Below are 18,459 nucleotides of genomic sequence, written 5' to 3'. Positions count from 1 at the left end.
TTTGAGATAGTCATGGAGTTATTTTAATCGATTATCTTCAAAAAGGAAAAACCATTACAGAAGCATACTACGCATCATTACTTGACACGCTGAACGCAGAACTTGCGGAAAAACGGCCACATTTGCAGAAAAAGAAAATCCTGTTTCACCAAGACAGCGCGCACCGTCTCACACTTCAGCGGTTGCCATGGCGAAAATCCACGAATTACGGTTTGAACTACTTGACCATCCGCCTTACTCACCAGATCTAGCCCCAAGCGACTTCTTTTTGTTCCTTCATCTAAAAGTTGCTCTCGGAGGACAGAGATTTTCGTCAAATGAAGAGGCAATCACCTTCGTGAACAATTATTTTGCAGAGAAAAACGCCGAGTACTATACTAGAGATGGGAGCATCGCTGGGAGAATTGTGTATGTTAGAGTTACAAGGAGACTTGTGTTGATGACGATGTTGAAAAATAAAAAAAAATCTGAAAAAATGTCTTGTATCTTTGTTAGGTCGGAAACTTTTCAGACGACTCTCGTATGTGTTATTAATGACTAGATTAGCTACGCTATAAGGATACATGGAGGTAGATTCACCCGTTGCAAGAGAATGATCAAGCATTTCAAAGCTACACGAAATAAAATTTTTACGCCACATGAAAATGTCTAATTTTAATGCTACACTTACTAAAATATTTTGAGACCTCAAAACTTATCTCACAATCAATAAAAAAAGCAACAACAAGAAGTAAATTGGATTGACACAACTTTATAATACGGAAACAAAATCACATCAAAAGAAATGATACCTAAGGAGAAACAATTATGACGTGGTAAGTGATTTGTCTCATGACATAGCAAGTAGATAACAGATACACATCTTGAAATTAACCAGAGTTCACGGAAGTGACCTTGAGTCACACCAAACGTTGACTTATATATCTACAGGGTGGCCGCCGAAATGTCCGAGACAGTTCACATATGAATTCTATGACTAATTTTAAGCAAAAATGATTCGGTTCACTTTTCGCAACGGTTCTTGATAGATCGAGGTTTGAAGTTGCCAAATCGTATGGGTAGTTGCTAAAGATGAAATTACATTGTTGTTTCTGTACTTACTGGACAAAGTAAGCTGTGCAAGGCACTTTGCGAGAAAACGGACTGTATCGTTATCACACCGCTACAAGAACTTCTCCCCACGTATCTTCCCCAAAGAGTTCGCCTTCGTGAATGGTGGAGCAATCATCCGGATACTCTTTCAAGAACAGTTTTCTGAGACGAAGGTACATTTACAAGAGATGGAATCCACAATATCCACAACAATCATGTGTGGCCAATTGAAAATCCTCATGTTATTCGAGAAACCCATTTTCAGAGGAGATTCTCCGTAAAAGTTTGGGTACAATAATTAATAATGAAGTTATTGGACCACATTCCTTCGACAGAAATTTGAACAGCGAGATGGAAAACGATCGACCTCTACTACTTCAGGACATTCCTCTTCAAATCAGAAGGACGATGTCCTTTTTACATGATGGTGCGCCTTCCCATTATGGAAGAGGTATCACTAATTTCCTCAATGAAAAGTATCCAAATCGATGGATATGATATTTCAAGAACCATTGGAAATTTGAGAATAGGATCATTTTTGCTTAAAATTAGTCATAGAATTCATATGCGAATTATCTTGGATGTCATTTCATTTGACATTTTTATTACAACAACAAATATAAAAACTGAGATACCTTTTAATTTATACAGACGTTTACAATTATAACAGAATATAAAATGTTCAGAAGGATTTTGCTTTATCACCTATTAGACCAAATCCGATTTAAGTTTCATTAATTCCCGTATACCTACTATTATTTAAATGAAGTCTTTACTTCTTCGTCCATACGCTTTTTATTAGTAACGACGGAAATAATTGATTACGGTCTTATCACATATATGGATGAAGCTTTCCATAAATTAGGTAAATACAGTTATTTGTAAGAAACGGTAGAAAGCTATCGGATTTCCTACATTTATTAATGTTAAATATAGGTACATTTTTACTTATGCTGGATATTTCACCAGATAGTCAAGGCGCTAGAGTAATAAGCTTTGGCGTTTGTGTTTGAAAGTCATCTATTTTATTGTGCATAAAAATCCCAAATGCTATGTACGTAGAATAAGAATCCGAGTTTGCCTATTCCAGAAAACCATTGCTAAATTCAGGGGAACAACAAACATAAAAAAGAACGAAAATTGACGCGTTCTTCGACATATTTTTCCCTATAACATTGAAAGTAAGCCTTAAATCAAAAAAAGTAATTCTTTATTTTTTGTTTATTTGACGATTTTCTATAAAGTTACAACTGCGAATCAAAAAAGTTGAATTTTGCATTAAGAATGGGCGAAAAATAGTAGAAACGCATGTACATTTGGAGCAATTTTTAAAATAAGTAAATATTTATACTACTATACTTTATATATTCTTTGATATTCACAGAAAAATACCGAAACTTCTACAGTTGTGTTTCATTACATCATTTATGCGATTCCAAAACCTCACCGATTACAAAAAAATTCTAACAATGACAAAGCAGTATCAGCAGGAAGCCAAAGCTAAAACTAACCACTCTCACTTTATTTAAATCTGTACAGTGGTAAGGTATAAATAGATTTTAATTGATGCTATCTCAAACAAATGTCAATTATTGTGAATTGACACCGGTTAGTCACTGTAATCACAGTTCTTACTTATTGGTAGTTGTAAAAATAATTATCGGAGATTTGAACAACGATTATTTTCCGAGAGAGTGTGCCAATTTTCTGTAAGCGTAAGCGAACAGGACTGTTGAGTATTAGGCAAACCGAAGGATAATCAGTTAGCGTTTGTTAATCATTATAAAACTGTAAATGGCAGTGATTGACAATGCGGATCCTTGCGGTCCAATTGTTCGGGAAACCGTGTTCGTCTACAGAATAGACGCAACAACTTTAATTGTAGACACTGTATCTTTAACAAAGCATAAATTGAGGTCTTAATTAGCTCCAAGGTGGCAAATGAGCGGTGAATGAATGATATTTTCATCTCGATTTGGTAAAACGATGTTGTCTTTTCGACGTGATTAACTTGTTTTGATTGAAATGATCTCTGCCAAGTGAGAACAGACCGAGGAACAGACTTTTGATTGTAGGCTAAACTGCTACGTAGCCTACAAAATTGTGAAGCTAAAATAGGCACTTTCAAAGTGAAATAGAAACTTCGAGAGTAGGATAGAAATTTCGAGTGCGGTAGCGAAATTTCGAGATTACTATCGAAATTTCAAGCCTAAAAGATTCCCTTTTCCAGTTTTTATATAAAATACACTAATCCAAACAATTAAAGGGTCAAAGGAATTTCCGAAATTTTTCCGTGATTTTTGACAGACTGTATTTAAGTGAAAATGGTCGTATCGAGAATTTAAAAAAAAGCATTTTGAAGCTCTACGATTCTAGTTTTTAGATCTTTCGGTCGAAAATTTTTAGGAGCTACAGTTATCATGCAATTGTAAAAAATAGTGCGACAAAAAAATTTTGCAAATTTTTTAATTTTTTCTTCCGAATTCACGGACTTGGAAACATTTTTTGTAGCTAAGCGATTACATGGACCAGATAGCTTGTTTATTCAGCTTTAATTCCCTGTTTTAAAATTTTAATACGACCATTATTCATCGAAATATTGGACTTTTAATGGAAAAGGATCCTTTTGTCTTCAATCATCGATATCTCGGCGACAAATGGTCGTACGGAGAATTGAACAGCAGTTTCGGAAACTGTAAAAAATGTCCTATAACATGCCGCCGCAACTTTTCGGATTTTTTTTTTTTTCATTTTTTACACGAATTTAAAAGAACAGGAAAAAAAGGGTAATTTATGTTTTTTTTAAAAAATTGATGGCTAAATTAGAAATATTCACGAAATGACTAATGTTAAGAATGACTTTTACAGTTCCATATACCCAGAAGAACCCTGTGAAGTTTCATCTCGATCTGGCGAACCGTTTCTTTCTTTCAGACGGTCAAACTTTTGAAAAAATTAAAGGGTCACGTTTTTTGAGCTTAAACAGTTCCTAATCATGATTAAAATGGAAAAATTATTTTTGAGGTTTTCTCACATTTTTATCGCAAATAACTTTTAAATTGATGAAAAAAATAATTTTTCGAAAAATTTTCAAAAAATTTTCGATTTTTGTTTTTGGAAAACCTTCCGGACATTGAAGAAAACAAATTCCAATTGTTTCCAGCACGATTCGGTTATTCTGTCCTATGCTTCTGTTCATCAACTTTTAATTAAATTAAAATTAAAGTGATGACCCAAACCAGAATTCGATCCCGATTGTAATCAATTAAAAAACAGTTTTTTTCAAAACTATCCTTTTTCTTCTGAAAAAAACTGTAAAAGCCATGTTTAACATTAGTCATTTTGTGAATATGTATTTCTAATTTAGCCGTCAATTTTCTAAAAAACCATAAATTACCCTTTTTTATAACATATCTAGTCGAGCTAAAATTCGCTATTCAAATTCTTAGATCTACTCCACTGGACAGCTCCCGAACTTAGTTGCATGTGTGAGCTTATTCGTGTTGCCTGATGCCTTTTTAAACCAACATTAATGAACCTAATGAAGGGAGAGAAATTGCAATGGAAAATAATTTTGTAAAAACATATTGCTCTTGCGACATGTTTTAATATCACCATACAAACACATATGTGTTTCTTATGGCCTAAATATTAAAACCGCCCCATTCAACAGTACACCCTGTATATATAAATAACACTAGCATTTTGTTTACAAACGACACGCGATTGCATTCCAAATAAGTACCTTCCCGGTGTTTGTAGTAGATACAAGTTGTCGGTAATTTTAACGTATGACAAGAAAACTTGCGTAACAATATGGCAATTACCACTGCATCGAAAATATCCCTCTGCTAATTACGTTCACATAAACACGATCGTAATCTCTTAATTAGACAGCTGGGAACGAACGTATTGAGCAATTCAAATTGTCAGAGTATACACATTTAAATATTTTTGGTATTCGATAGCGCTTGGCGATTTCAAGGATACCAGATGGAATGTTGTTGTGTCTGTTATTGTTTCAAAGCGTCATGCAATTAAAAAGACCCCTGGGAACGGCGAATCTAGAGTAGCGCTCGTATAAATAATTATCCCAAATAACTCTTATTATAAATTAAATATGGGATTTTGAATTGCACTTCATATACAGGGTCGGAAAGTCCCCATGGTTCATCGGCCGTTACGTGAGAGCGATAAAGAAAGATAGAGAAGGATGGCTATAATGAAGGCGTCTCATAGTCACCACCCGTTTGTCCATCTTTCACTTGTAATCCAGCGACCGGTGGTCATCTTTGTTTTCGTCGTTTGCCTTTTCTGTAATAGATGTCACTACTTATACAACTTCGTATTACGATATGTTAATACAATCCGTTAACAGAGGGCAGCCCTAGAAAGAGTGATGCCAGATCTACAGATGTTTTTGGAATTGGAGAAATAGGGAATTTTGCTTTATTTCTTGGGATTTTTAAGTCATTTTAAAAAGTATACTTAAATAACAACTAAATGAACTTTAAATGCAGCTGAGCACTATACTCCATTTAAATAACTTCTCAGTAGGGTCACTAGATTTACAAACAGAGGTATCTACTAACTACTGTAAAAAGTTTTCTTTGTTACGAAATTGTATAAGTAGTGACGTCTATTAAAGAAAAGCCAAACGACGAAAACAAAGATGACCACCGGTCGCTGAATTACAAGTGGAAGTGGATCTCAGCGAGTATTAATATTGGGGAGTTTCATCACAACGCAACGTGACAATAAAACGTAGTTCTTGCATAATTGGGTTCAGTGTAAAAAAGACGTTCATTACTTCGCAATTCCACTGACAATAAAATACTGTAGTTTTTTTTCCTCGTGAATTTTAATCAACTTCAGCCATTTCTCATTCTCTGCACTACTTGAAATGGTACCTACTATTCTCTCCGATTCTATCATGATTGATTGATTTTTCTGCGCCTGCAAACTTTCATGTAAGGCTTTAATTAAAGATTATTGTAATCTAAATTAAATATGCCACGTTAAAGGAGTTACTGTATCGTTTGAAATGAGTCAGATCACCATGGGCGTACATCAAAGCATACATAAAATACATATGTCGAAATAAATATATTTAAATCAATTTGACTTTTTTAAGTTGCTGAAAATATCTAGTCTGGTAAGTTGTGGTAATGAAAGAATATGCCATTGTACAGATTGATCAAACTCAGAGAGATGCGCAGATCAAGAAGTCAAGAGCCCAAGTAGGAGTGACAAAGACAGGAGATTTTAATACTCGTAGTAGGGCAGATACATTTTTTGCAGATGTAGGGACTGTTAAATATTTAGTTCCAGTCCATTAATTCATTAATCACATCAACGTTAAGCAAAAGGAAAGGCATAAATATGTCTATTTTCTACTATAAATTTGTAGACAGCTCATTATAAAATAGCACAAATTTGGATCAATTTTAAAAGTTTGTAACAGCAAAAGGACAGAAAAATAGACACATATTGTAGGTATTAATTTCATCTTTGATTTGCATTAAAATATCAATCTGAAATTAAACGTATTTTGCTAAAAAATATTTCCACTGCCCTTCAATAGAATCGTATTGAAATATTTAAATAAGTCTACACTTGCTTAGTCATGTGCGAATAACTTTGTATCATATATCCTTTGGAAGCCATAGGTATGTAATAGGGAATGTGTATCGAGCCTTTTCGGTTTAAATCGTGATGAGTCAATGTGAATTCTTATACGTTTCACGTATTGATTATTACTTAGGAGGAGGATTACTTGAACTCTGTAAGTCTGTGGTGGCTATTTTAAAGCTAGTTCTTCGCGTTATACGTGGTAGTGTCGAATGCGTTAATAATAATAAATGGTTGAAATTACAAAACGTTGTTTAAAATTAACAACAACCAAATTTGTTAAAACTTATTGAGAACTTCTGGAATCGTCTCTGACTTACATATTGCACAAAAAGAAATGAACGTTGCCGCAAATAGCGTATCGTCGCCTTTTTTATGTTTCGTTGTTTGTGGTAAGAAAAAACATAGCTAATTTCAGCCGTACTCAACATATTTCAACTATATCCCAATACATTTAAGGTGATTTATAGAAATGTTTTTTTTTTACTTTTTAACAGAAATTATACACACTTATTATTAAGATAATGTAAAATATTCATACAATTGAGTACTAAAAATAAATATTATATTTAGTTCTAGATTGTAATGACCTTCAGCGGTACTCAATATGTTTTAGTTATACCTAATGGACAATATCAAATATTTGTACTATTAAATTTTTAGGTACTTACCTACTATTTTAAATTTCAAGATTAATCGCGCTACTACTGAAATCTTGATTATTACAGACCTCAGCGGTACTCAACAGGTTTTATACGTAATCGATATGCTTATAATTATTTTAATAAGCAGATGTAGTTTATTGTTTAACAAAAAAACATATTCATTATTGCGTGTTATAAACCATTTGTCGTACTAATTAACATAAATATTAGATTTATTGCATGGTAATCGAAAGATGTTTCTCCTCGGGACGCTTATGATAGCCTCTTTCCGTTTCAGACACATAGTCGCGTATCTCGTGCAGCTACCGCATTTTTGTATCGCCTACGGCTCGCGATTGTGTGAACTTTCATCGCGATATACTTCAAATCCCATATATATATTAACAGCCATTTTAAGAGAAATAATTATTTCGCGGTAATTAAAACGATTCGCGATACGAATGTCCGGAAGAAAGCAGTTTTTTATCGCGTGAAATTAATTAACAAACACATGAGCATGAATTGTTACTGATTAACAATTATGCATATTTACGACGTAACGTTGAAATGTTGTCCGGAGCTTTCAAATTGCTTATCGCGTTGGTAATTTTAAATAACAGCTAGCGATATGTTGTACAATACTTACAATAACTTTTTATGGTAATCCTCATCTGTAAATATTGGCTACTGCAGAAGGTTTCAAATAACATTTTTTTCAAAACGACCAGGTCTATTCCAGTTGACGGATATTTGTAGTTGATTACTCACCTGAAAAAAAGTAGGTTGATTGAATACCTGTCATTATGAAATACGTACATATTTTATTAGGTATTGAAAGTAATTTTAAAATATTTCCTAATTAGACATAAAGGTGTATTGCAACAATTAAACTATTTAATCAGTTAAATCTTAATTTGATACATATGGATTAGTTGAATGTGATTTTATCTTAAAAATTTCCATACAACATGGCACTTTGTAACAATATTGCATAAAGAGTAACAATATTGCATAGAGAGTAAAGTCCGTTTAAAATCGAAAGCGTTTCTGAAATATACGATCAAATTAAAGATTCCAAACAATTTTCAAAGCTAAAAAGTCCATCGGATTCCTGTTTCGAATATTAAAATCTTGACTAAATGTATAGACGACTTGAAATTAGTTTGTATGATGCAATTTATGAAATTAAGATCATATATTGAATCAATGAAAACCTGACCAAACAATAAATGCCGATCCTATACCAAGTCATCTCTCACACAGATTTAAAAACCACCGGCACAATATGTAAGGAGCATCGGCTTCTTGCACCATAAAAGCTTAAGCAACAATCACTGGTCAGATAAAAATATCAAGTAATAAATAAGAATTTTAATCTTAGTTTAGTTGAGAAGTTTTTGTCTCATTTAATGCCTGCCTTGCCATTTTTATCACATATTTAATTTAGTTTTGCAATGGTATGGGATGCCTACAAGAGTTTAATATCTAGAAAATAATTAACAAACAATAACGGCTGACCCCGTATCAATTTATCGCACACAGATCTGAAAACAACAGGGACAATTAGTAAGGAGCATCGGCTTCTTGCATCAGAAAAGTTCGGACAGCAATCAATGGTCTGGTAAAAACATGAATTAAATACAACAAATAAAGTTTATCTGCTCCCACTATAGTAAATAGAATAGACTATTAAAACAGCATGATGCGACGTACTACTAGAACCTGGAGTTGAAAATGTCATTGCAAATAATCCTGTTGGCTATTTCATTTTTGTTACTTAAACTGTCAACAACATAACTTTCTGCAATTGTGGCCGATTTCCACCCACCATGTCTTTTAATTGCTAATACATCAACTCCTGTATTAGCCAGTAACGTTGCCGATGTTCTTCGGAATGAATGGCCTGTATATGTTTCAGGATGCTCTAGTTTCAAAAACTGTGCACTCTTATTAGGAATCGTAGAAAGGATGTTTTTGTCGACTGGTTGATTGTAACATCTACCTGCTTGATAGCGCATACAAAAGCGTGAAATTTTAGTTTTGGATATTTTGATACATCCACGTTCTTCTCTATAAAAATAGTTGACTTAATCATTGAGTATTCACTCCACAAACTCTCCGGTGACTTTAAAGTTCTTGACTTCTCCATGGAATATGCTAGCAGTGACATTTCAGAAACATCGGTATTCTCGTTCTGGCACCATTCTTTGAAATTTCTATATGTTCGTCCGTCGCATTTTTAACTTCTCCAATAAATAAAATTCGCAGGCAGCATTTGCTGCACTTTCTATTTGAAAATCACTCATTTAGAAATAATAAATAAAAAAACCAGCAAAATTGCAACTTTTATGTAGCTTTGTTTATAGACACTTTAGAAACGACAAAATCCAAACAACCAAGGCGGCTTTGCAAGATTTCGAATAATGTCAAAATGAATTTATTAAGAAATGTCAAAAAATAAAACACATGCAGATCTACAAACAACCTGCACAATAAGTAAGGAGCATCGGCTTCTTGCACCGCAAATATTTGGACAATAAGTAAGTTTTTGTAGGTTTGACTAGTAAGTTTTTATCTTATTTAATACTTACCTGCCTTGCTATTTTTAATACTCCAAATTAGAAAAATGATAGAGGATTCAATATCAAAAACATTAAAATAATAAATAAGACGGGTGGATATCACATACGAGACATCAACAAATATATATTTCTATCTTGATTTTAAACGATTAAGAAAATTAATGTATGTGTCTATCGATCGTCCCGAGTAACAAGATATTTCCGGTGTATGAAAAAATAAATCCGAACGACAGGAAATACAATTTTCGTGACACGAAATGAGATTCCAAACCCGACCTCAAATCGCACCGGGCAACATGTGTCGATTTTTACTGACGCAAATAATAAACAATTATATTTTAATGGCAACAACTTATTTCCTGTGAGCTAAAAGGGGGCAATTCCGATCGTACCATTAAATAAATATCTCCAGAGACGCCCAAGGAAAACAAAACGGGCAATAAAATTAAATCAGGTAGCCTATGACGACAATTGGCCGTCGTAAATCTTGTTCGTAAATTTAAACACGGCCGGTATTTAGCAAAAGAAAAACAGGAACGTTAAACAGAGTGTACTTTCGAAATGGGCAGCCCGGACAGTTAAAATTCATTACGCTCGCATCTAGCACCCAACACAGACTACGTCAATAGGTTAGTAAATTATTGTTATCTATTTTTCAATTGAGATTAATGGTGGCTTAAATTTTTTAAAGCTGAGGTTGAATAAGTATATTTAGTTTAAATATGGCTAGGTTTTGACTAAAGGCAGGACTAAGGGCCCCATATTCTTTAAATAGTGTTTTCCGCAAAGACAAATAATTTCAAACATTTAATAACTGAATAATCTAAAGCTTATCAAATAATAGGAATGTTATGTCATGCCACCTGAGTATTTTCAAAGACGCCGCAGTAAAACGAATAAACAGGTGCAAAAGACGATCAAACTATCAAGGTTTTAGTTACTGAAATCTACGAAAATACTAACTTTTTTTATATATAACTCCACATGTAAATATTCTTATAACATTTACTTGCCTAGTCCTACATATAAAATTGTTTACTTTTATTTATAAGTTTGAGAAAATAATTCTTAAAATGTGGGGTTAGGATAATAGAAAACGCATGCTTTACAAACGCTTTTTTTAGTCATTATTTTATTTGGGTAAATTTAAATGGTAACAATGAATAAACAAAACATCAAGGATTTTATTTTTGTGCTTACTTTGTTCTACACGTTTTATTTAGAAATATATATATTTTTATCCACAATCACCTTATAATCGGACTTTTATCCACACATATGAAAAACAGTTTAAAACTTCTCCATTTAACTGTGTTTCTATCCTTTATAGTTTCCGAGATCCCAATACATGCATCACTAAACTGGCCCATTCGTTATAAAAATGATTTTGTAACATTCTATACTTAAATAGGGTCATATAGAACAGAACATATTTTAAACGAAAAAACCTCGGTTCCATATGCCTTGTACAAATTCTTCCGTAAAATAATAGTATATTATTTAACGAGCGTATAATGTAGGCTATATTACACGAGCCGTAGGCGAGTGTAATATAGCCATTATACGCGAGTCAAATACTATACTTTATCTATGACTTAGTATCCGGTGTTTCAGTTATAAATTTGTATTTTTCATCTCCAATAAATGCCTTTGATTTCTTGGGTTGGTAGCCTTCTGACTGCCTTTTTAATAAACTCGAACTTTTGCGTAAGATTCAAATTATGTTTAAGGTTAAGTGTGCTCTTAAGCATGGAATAATGGCTCCACAATGTAGACGATTTACATTTTTTTGTCAATTCCTTGAAATATACCAACAAAGTATCTTCGGAAAACGAATTTGTGCCAATTTTTAGTCGCCAGTCCATAAAGCTGTTATATACAATTGTGTATTTTTTTCCTGATTTCTCTGGAAGTAATTCCAATGATGCTAATTTCGCGGCTTCACGAATTTCAGGAGGGGTGCATCGAATTTCATTTTCACTGTCAGAATTAAACTGCAAAATTACTGCAAAAGTCAAAATTGTTTTATTTTGCAATTACATTAGTTACCATAGTAACAATAATTCAAGCAAGCTCGATTCTATTTTGTAGCGCGGTCAGAAGCTATAAGGGATACGTATAAAAATTCATATTCCACACCTGTGGAATATGAAACTCATATTCCACGGGTGTGTAATATGAGTTACATTATGTACTTACTATCACAATTATAATGCGTCTATTATTAAATAGTCATAGATAAAGATATAATTTCATTGGTGCGATATGACCTAAGGATTAATTTTTCGCTTTTCTTTTGCAAAAAATAGTGATCGTTAACAAAAAACGGCAAAAGTGATCTGAGTGATGTAACTGAAAGCGTTGTTATTATTAAATTTAATCATTGCGTTAAAAATGGTTGTTTCTTAACTGTCTCAAGTTGCGCATCTAAAAGAACCTTTTGTATTTTGGTATTAATCTAGTCTGGTAAAATTTAAGAAATCAAGTGCTATTGTTAACGTTTTATTATCGCATAATTACAGTAATCATGAGCTGGTGGATAGACTATTGATTACGGTGAATGTAGACAAAATGCGGCGGCTGCAGAACAACATCGAACGCTTACTGAGTCATGTGAGCATATGAATGCAGTATTTATTTAATTAATTAGTTTGTAACATCGTGAGGAGAAAAATACGTTAATTTAAAAGAAACAATAATTTTAATACACTGATCCATTAATATTCCGAAACATTTGCAAAAAATTAGTTATATTTAAAGTACCACAAAACTGGGACGCATCTTAAACAAGTTCTTCTTCGGTCGCCATTAAAAAAACAAGAAAATCTGTTTTTACTAGAAGCATCTGCCTCATAAATATTTAAATCGACCTTAACAATAGCCGAAACGGTAAAGAATGAACGCGATGGCAATGTCAAGACTAAATTTAGGACTACACCTACGAGCTGACCATTAAAAAGGAAGTTATTAAGAGAACGTGGAATAAAACCAATCCTTTTTGCTGCGCTCGTATTAAACTTAATTAATTAACTTTTTAAATTGTTTTCGTAATTAATTAACTATTCAAGTCATTTTTTTGCGACAACCGTTTTCGTTTACAGTCATAAGCAAATCAGATTTATTTGGGGGCCTAAATATGGGAGTGAGTGATTATACTTTCTCCAAATGGGCTGTGACAGGCGAAAACAAATATTTATCTCTGGATACCAAGTAATTTGCGTGCGGCAAATTATCGTATCACGGTTCAATTTAGGAAATGTTTATCAACAAATTAAGAGGTTAATATTTGTGTGCATTGTACAAGTTATCTGTTAACAATACAATACAATGATGGAAATATTTCATCATTAGAAGTTCTCAGAACATCGAAATGTTTCGAATTTGTACTATCGGTGGTAGTAAATACGATGTAGAATAAAGAATTAAAATGAAGAATATTAATTTCTGAATCATTATCCATAAATAAATGTCTCACTTATGGAGAATTTCCCGTTCCTAAAATCACAAATCCCACAAGCCTGTCTCATTTTAGACCCATCAGTTTATTACCTACACTCTAAGGTTTTAGAGAAAATCGTATGTGAGCAACTTAATTCTTATTTTACTGCAAATCATATTATACCATTGCATCAATCGGGATTTAAGGCTAATCATAGCACAACTACAGCCCTTTTAGATGTCACAGACAATATACTTCGATCAAATGACATATATCTAGTACTTGCTTGATTGTTTTAGATTTAAGCAAGGCCTTTGATATGTTGGATCATAACATTTTGCTTAAAAAACTTAAATATTTCGGTCTTGGAGATATTCCCCAATTATTTTTTAAAAATTATATATGCAACAGGCGTCAAAAGGTGTTGTGTTGTGGTAAATCTTCAGATTTCAGGGTCACAAATAAAGGAGTTCCTCGAGGTTAGTGTATTGGGCCCTTTATTATTTTCAGTCTACACTGCAGACTTTTCTACATACCTATCTAGTTGCAAAATTTACCAGTATGCTGATGATACACAGGTATTATTCATTTCCATATAGTAATATTAATATGGCCATTGATAAAATAAATATAGAATGCGTAAATTTTCACGACTATGTACTGCTCATAAACTTATTTTGAATGAAGCCAAAACGGAATTTCTAGTATTCGGAAAAAATAGGGAACTAGTAACCCTGCATCCTGACTTTCATATTTCTGTTAATGATGAAGTAATTAAGCCCAAAGAAGAATGCAAAAACCTTGGAGTATATTTGGATGTTAATTTAAGATTTCAAAAGCATGTAAATTATTTAGTGCAAAAATCGTATAGGAAATTAAAACTGCGTAATATTCATAAAGATTCACTTAGTACTGACATGAAACATGAAATTTTGTCTCTACTACATTACTGTGATAGTGTTTTTTGGCCTTGTCTATTAGAATCAGATAAATATACCCTGCAGAAAATACAGAACAGTTGTATCAGATATTGCTTTGGCTTAAGAAAATTTGATCACATAACACAGAAGTTTTTGGAATTCAGATGGTTATATTTAAAAGAAAGGTATGAACTACATTTGTCTTGTATAGTTTATAAAACTGAAACATTTAAATCTCCTGTTTATCTGTGCAATAAACAAGTAAAAGGCAGTGAAGTACACAACCGTTCCACCCGATACCGACACCTGTACTTGGTTCCAGAACACAAATTTGCTCAATTTCAAGGTTCTTTTTCGTATAACGCTGCGAATATATTTAACAAAATCCCTAACAATATAAAAGGAGCACCAAGTATTTTGTCGTTCCGTAGATAGATGAAACAGTTCCTCGTATCACGAAGAGATTTATAAAATATAGATTTATTTTATATTTATATATTATATTTTATATTTATAGATTTTTATTTATAGGCACAAGTATAGTATAATTTGTGTCTTTTAATTAATTACTTCTGTCCCTCTGCCCAGTTTTTTAGATTTTCTCTCTCTTTTTTATGGTTTATCATACTATTTTTGCCCGTATTTATGATCTTATTATAATCTGTAGGCACACAAAGAGTGAATAAAAAATTATATATTATAAATTTGATGAAATATTATTTTTATATTTCCAATGGTCCTTGTAAATTTTTGTAATTATTTTTCTTTTCTTTATGTGGTTGCGTGTAAGAGCGAGGAATTGAACGCCGACACTATTTAATTAATTTTTTTTCTTTGTACAAATAATGTGAATAAATACATTTATTATTATTATTATTATTTATTATTATTATCCTCAGTCGCGGAGAATCTTCTGTAGAGTCACCACTGAAGATGACGACAGTAAAGACAGGCGAAACGTCTGAAAGCATTAGATGCAACCGGTTATACTAGGGAAAGTGTAAAATTTTAAAATAAACAGGGTGAATTGTGGGGGTCATCTGAATTTGGTGATATATGAGCTGTTCTAATTATAAACAACATCGCAATATGCAAAAAAATACTACAATTATCTAAAGATTAGCTTGTTAAATTCCTGGCATAAAACCCGCTACAAAAATTGCCCCACAATGTCACTGAACTGTACAAAATAACGTTGCTTCAAGTTGATATTTCGTATTTGTATTCTAAAATAGCATCCCACATTGTCGCGTTTTTTACAACTCACCGTAACAACCGAACCGAATGGAATTGCATACAATTAAATAAAAAGTAACGTTATTAGAGCAGATAATGCTGTTTGTTTAAGGAGACAACTACTTTCACCTGTATTTCCTCTACCACTGACGAGATGTCATCATCGGCTTTGACGTTATGGTAAAATTATTCGTCACGCAGAAATGCCTCAAAAATCACGTTTCGAAATTAGGGACCGTGGTTCCGCCCCACGTGTAACATGAATGGTGGTAGGAAGTGCGAAATGAACGGTCCGCAATGTCTATTTTTAAATTCTTAAGAGCGACTGACATAATTTTCAAACGTTTTTTGCGCTCCATGGTCCAACAAGTCCGCAAAGTGAAATCCAAGCGTACAGATTTGCCAACGTATTATCCAAACTTTATTTACAATATTTGATACGGGTTCGAATGTGTCTCGAGGTTTTTTTCCTCGTTTTGTAACCTAGAAAGTGCAAACACCTTTCAAAACGTCCATACCAGATTTGCCTGTCAAAATATTTGAGAAGTATGTACAGCTACAAACCATGTTTGGAATTTTATTTTATCTTTTTCAACATAAATATTTGTTTGTTGAAAATCAGCCTCGGTTGCCTAAGATTGAACGTAATATTCTCTCATACACTAAGTCCTAAATTAAATAAACTTGTACGAGCAAGCAAATTCACTGCTTATTCCATTCTCCAGAGAATAAGTATGCCTACTGTAAAAACATTATTAACATTCAGTTTTAATGATTACGAAAATGGATATCGCTTGATACGATCGAGTTTCCAACTTCTGGTTTAAATGGAAGTGACATCACCATTAAAAATGTTTATATGGACATATTTTAAGATTAAATTGAAGGTCCTGAATTCAGCAATATAATAGCTGAAATTCATGATTCACTTTAAACTGTTTCCTATTACACGCCTACTTTATCTTACAAGTTATTTTTAGTTGTTAGTTTGATTTGGCTTAAAAGCGTTCTAGCAATAATATACGTTCTTATAAATTCAGGGATATGTCTAACATGACTACTATTTATTTACATTTGCTTATGCGACTTAAATTACACTATATTCATGTTAGATGACTCAAAGAATGATTTAATTTGGGCATACTTGACCTTTACTTGTAAATAAATAGAAGACCTAGTACAAACATAAACGTCTTTCATCAACAGAAGAAATTATCAGCAATGTTATGGTGATAAATAGAGCTGTCATAATTTGCCGTGCACCAGGCGAGCGGATCTTTAACATAAAAAAAAGTGAAAAATGATTATAAAATTTATGTCACTGTATCATTGTGAAACACTTAATAGTATAATAAACAACAATGTTTGAAAACGACTCTTTGCACACGACCGAGACATATTGGTGGACCGAGCCGAAGGCGAGGTCCACAAGTCGAGCGAGTGTGCAAAGAGGTTTTCAAATGAGTCTTTTTACGATACTTTTTATACGACTGCAAACATAGACCACAAAAATCAAATTTGAATTTAAATCGTTTTTATTACTAAAATTGCCAACGCATTAACAAAATAAATTAAATACAACTTTTAATTTAACTCGTTTTTATTAAGAAAATTGCTAACGCATTAACAAAAGAAACTAATATTTAATAATTATGGTAACATTTGAACATTCCTTCAAGGTTACGCTGGGAAAAGCAGTATTATTGTGCACCTTGTTTTCCGTAATAGAGAATATTTTTGGTGTCGTGTTTATAGTGCAGTTTTCCAGCGTGCGGTCGTTGTTTTCTTGTTGTATTCCAGTAGACGATCTGGTTCTGTGACAGCAGAAGACACTGAAGACTCTATCTTTTTCGAAACTTCCATTTTATTTCTCAAACAGTCACCAACGGGAACTGTACTGGCGTTTGAGGGCAAGCAGATTTGAGCCAGAATTGACTAAAATTGTGGCCGATGAACGCCGAAAACCATGTCCCGTGTAACTTTCTGCACTCTCTAGCATCAAAAACTTGGCGATTTCCCTAGCCATGTTTCCAATTTTGTTGATGCCAACGTTTTGGCTTGAACATTTTCCGTTCTGATAGTTTAAAAAAAACAGCCTGTCTTCAGATTAGGAGGACGAAGAGCACAGTACTTTTTTAAGATAGTGTAAAGGTTTCCTGTAATTGTAAAACACCTTGGTACCTTTGTTTTTGTATTATTCAGTTTAATCAGCATAGCACTGCCGAAATCTTTGGTGTCTTCTATTTTGAGATAACATAATTCCTCCCATCGACATGCCCCAGATAGTCCAACTGCCACCACCGCCTTGATAAGTAAATATTTGTCGTCTGATGCTTTCGTCAAAAACCGGCAAAAATCATCTTCTGTGAGGATTTGGGACTTCTTTGGGACGTAGTTTTCGGATTTTCGTTTGATTAGCGCTTGCAACTTTTTATAGCTTCCAAGATCTATGTTGTGATTGGCACTTAACGTTGACTTGAGCATGGAAAAAATCGTCCACAACGTCGAAGATTTATATTTCTTAGATAGTTCTTCAAAATACACCATTACTGCGTTTTCTGAGAAAGTTTGGAGATTTTTGGCTAGTCGCCAGTCCATAAATCGGCTTAACTCAGCTTCATACCTGCTTCTGGATTTTGTGGGCAGCAGTTCCGAACATATTTCGCTTGTTTTCTGTAAAATCTCTTCAGAATCACACATTTTCACACCCAAACTTCCAAAATTTTTGAGGTATCTAATCAACAAAATAAAGGAGCCGTGACGGTTGCTATGAACCTCAGCCAACTTGAAACGTTGCATAATTTGGGTGACATCAAACAAAAATCACAATCTGGAGACGCGTGTGCAAAGATGACATAACCGTGTGCAAAATGTTTAGCACACGGCGTGTGCAAAATACCGTTTTCAGAGCGTGT

The 18,459-nt window shown here is 33.2% G+C and overlaps 1 protein-coding gene across 9 annotated transcripts in view; it reads right to left on the bottom strand.

Moving 5' to 3' along the window:
• Window positions 1-18,459, bottom strand: part of LOC108914086 (rho GTPase-activating protein 21) — a 311,849-nt gene that overhangs the window by 165,858 nt on the left and 127,532 nt on the right. The window contains exon 1 of one of the 9 annotated variants that reach the window (XM_018719819.1): window positions 8,014-8,135. The exons of the other annotated variants lie outside the window; for them this stretch is intronic. The gene's annotated coding sequence lies outside the window, so the exon portion shown is untranslated. Of the gene's footprint in view, window positions 1-8,013; window positions 8,136-18,459 lie in introns of those variants that run through there. 9 annotated transcript variants of the gene reach the window in all.

This window comes from Anoplophora glabripennis, unplaced genomic scaffold, assembly GCF_000390285.2.
Source record: "Anoplophora glabripennis isolate ALB-LARVAE unplaced genomic scaffold, Agla_2.0 scaffold16, whole genome shotgun sequence".
Lineage (NCBI taxonomy): Eukaryota > Metazoa > Arthropoda > Insecta > Coleoptera > Cerambycidae > Anoplophora > Anoplophora glabripennis.
Note: the sequence above shows the minus strand (reverse complement) of the source record. Positions and strands in the feature narration are given on the sequence as shown.